At 38.7% G+C, this 3,415-nt stretch overlaps 1 pseudogene; it reads left to right on the plus strand.

Moving 5' to 3' along the window:
* The window catches only part of LOC105533895, a 6,865-nt pseudogene extending 3,582 nt beyond the window's left edge, over positions 1-3,283 (plus strand).
* Positions 3,284-3,415: the final 132 nt, after the last annotated feature.

The following is a 3,415-nucleotide window of genomic DNA, read 5'->3' on the forward strand; positions in this document are numbered from 1 at the left end:
AAACAAGAAATGGGGAAAGGATTCCCTATTTAATAAATGGTGCTGGGAAAATTGGCTAGCCATAAGTAGAAAGCTGAAACTGAATCCTTTCCTTACTCCTTATACGAAAATTAATTCAAGAAGGATTAGAGACTTAAATGTTAGACCTAAAACCATGAAAACCCTAGAAGAAAACCTAGGTAGTACCATTCAGGACATAGGCATGGGCAAAGACTTCATGTCTAAAACACCAAAAGCAATGGCAGCAAAAGCCAAAATTAATGGGGATTATGAAGAAGAAGTCACCATCTCTTCTTTGCAAATGGAAGAGGTGAGCAAGCAAAGTCTCTTCTACGGAAAGAAACAGCCTCATGAACCACATGACAATGAAAATAGAAAATGGGAGATGATAAAAAAAAAGGAGCCTTCCTAGACTTACTCCAGGGTCTAGGTCTAGAACAGTACTACCCCAAAAAATTGAGCAAAGCTAATTTCCATCTAGTCTATAAGACTTCTGTGTACAACACCCAGCCCAGCTCTGAACAGGAGCTTCCCTTCTATTTCCTGCAGAAACTACTGATGATGAATTATGAGCTGAGATACCTAGTCTTCAAAGATGGTAGAAACACAGAACACCAAGTACATCCAAATGCCTCAGATCAGGAAGATGAAGCTTTTGATCCATATGAAAACATTTTTGAAGACAGTGATAGTCCCACTAAATCTTCATCCACTAAGCCTAGCTCCCATATTCACCCAATGGATATTCAGATGACAATTTTTCACTGTGCAGATGATTTTGCCAGACAATATATTTTGGCCAAACTTTCCACTTGTCAGCTTTCCCTCCCCCTTTTGGTGCCTAATCCCTGTACTTCTCAGATTGAATTCTCTCTCTGGTCTCTCTGTCAAATTACAAGAAGTTGGCGAGAAGCAAGGAAATCACCAAAAGGGAAGAACCATTATAAGAATCAGCAGATGTGTTGTGTCTCTACCTCAATTGTGTCCTTCATAAGAGTTGGAAATAGCCTCTCTGCTTCCAAATCTCAGATTATGAACTGTCTTCTCAGTAAACGGAAACATGATGTGTTTTTTCACTGACACTGCAGAGGAAGCAGGGAAGATTGCCTCTTGATGGGGGATGTGGTAGAAATCTACTGGTTCTGTCCAGGAGGGGAAGATGAGGACAGATTTGACAATGATGTGACCTTCACCAATCTTCATGGAGATGCAAAGGAACATGAGCAGCAGCTCAACTTCCTGAAGGAGGTGTCTACTGTCATTGTGGTCCTCATGTCAGCCACTGACGACAATGAAGGAAACTGAAAAATTGTCCATAACTTGTGGCAGGCATCGAGGCCATTGATCTGATTGCTCGATGACAAAGAAGCAACCATGACCAGTAATTCTGGCCAAAGAATGAGAATGGGTATCAAGGATAGGAATGAGGCAGAATTAATGGAGGAATTCACAGCTACAGTCAGACATTTGGAAAGAAATTTTGAAAATAAGCTAATAGCCCTTAAAAAAAAAACTTATTTCAGATAGCAAAAGACAAGCCAATGAACTCATTCGTTTTAAAAACAAAAGTCAAGAAAGACTGAACAAGATAAACACAGATTTTGAAAAAGAAGTATTGGAAAGGAGCCGAAAGTTCGCTTTAACTGTAAAGGGTAAAGAATTGAGTGAGGAAGAGTTACATGAGAAATTCAATCAACTTTGGAAAAACTGGGTCTGTGATGTATCCACAACTCTCCGCAAGTCACAGAGTCTGACATTGATTTGGATTCTGAAAACATCCTTTGGGAGTATTTCAAAAACAAGACGAATGACGTGGGCTTACTGACGAGAAATTCTGCAGAGAAATTTTAAATCAATTATGATAAACTTATCAAAGTGAATAAGAAATATAATCGTATCCCAACGACATTAACAGTCTTTGAGAAAGAGTTCATTAATATGACTACTGACCACATTGTTTCGAGATTTAATAAAATTATTAACAACATGTGGAAGCAACAGTGTGGTTACAACCCAAGTTATTTCCATGAGATTCTAAAGACAATAGAAGAGGAAGTGAAATCTGCATCTACTCAGAAAAGATACACATTTACAAATACATTTATCATTGACTTATGTGTGTGTTTATTTCAAAGAGCAACAGAGAATTTTAAGGAAATACACAGGGCATTCAAGAGAGCAAATGATCCCGTGAACTATCTTGAAAGTAAGAAAGATGACTTCTTCACGAGTTTTAAGATCTGTCAAGGAGCAACCTCCATCAAACTATTTGTTGATGTTCTGTGGTATAAGCTCACTCCTGCAGTCTCCACTACCATATGGGAGGAAATGACCATTAAAATTGTGGGGGACATGAGCGCTACCTGCCCTGCATTCAATGGAAACAGGACTAACCTGGAGAAACACATTCGCATCTCTCTGGCAGAAGAAGAAAACTTTGATAATTACTGGGAATACCTTCATAATTCAGAATCGTTTTTTAGGAGTTACATCAAAGATCATATTAAAAGATATTGTTCAGACAATGGAGGTGAAAAAATGAAGACTTCTTTTGAAAAAAGCTCAATTGATATCAAGAATACCATCCTCTGTGCCATCCATGAATCCACATCAGTAGCTAAAGATAAAAGCAGCACTGCTTCTGGGTGGTTGGATTTATTCTGTGATTGCCTGGGGTGCAACTTGATCTTTCCACGAAAAGACTTGATAAGCATTGAACACCAGGAGATAAAACATACTGAGTTTCTTAAAGAAACCATGAGTGCAGCTTTGGATCTCACAATGAAGAAAATAGAACAGAATTATTCAAGTATGCCTATAGAAGCAATGCTTTCTAAAATTGAGAAAATGCTCTCTGAACATCTCTGTGGCTGCTGGAAGCAGTGTCTCTGCTGTGGTGCAATTTGTACAAACACAATTCCTACACACGAAGGAGACCATAGTGTACCCTTCCACCGTCCTCAGGCTGTCAATGGGGAGGAATGGTATGAAACAGATGATTTTGTCATTGATTGCTGTACTAGTTTGGTTGCAAGTGATTGTTGGTTTTGCAGGATGGCAGGAATTTCCCATTTAAGAACTATTGACAAGCAGGAGGGGATTATGCCACGTGGAGCATCACCCCAGATACCTCCATCCAGCTGTACTGGAAATGGTTTGTCTCTCACTTCAGATCGAACCTAGAAGAAAAATATCAGAAAAAAATTGAAGTAAAGGTAAAATCCCTAATGCATGGGCCAAAATCACAAAGCAGGATATGCTTGAAGACTTGAAAAAACAATAATACTCAATGACCACAAAAGAGCCCCAGTGTCTGAAGAAAAGAGGCAGTGTACCTGAACAATCCCAAAACAACTACTCCTTAAAATTAAAACCGTCACAATTTCCCTTTTTTTTTTTTTTTTTTTTTTTTTAG

This window comes from Mandrillus leucophaeus, unplaced genomic scaffold (assembly GCF_000951045.1).
Source record: "Mandrillus leucophaeus isolate KB7577 unplaced genomic scaffold, Mleu.le_1.0 Scaffold1296, whole genome shotgun sequence".
NCBI lineage: Eukaryota > Metazoa > Chordata > Mammalia > Primates > Cercopithecidae > Mandrillus > Mandrillus leucophaeus.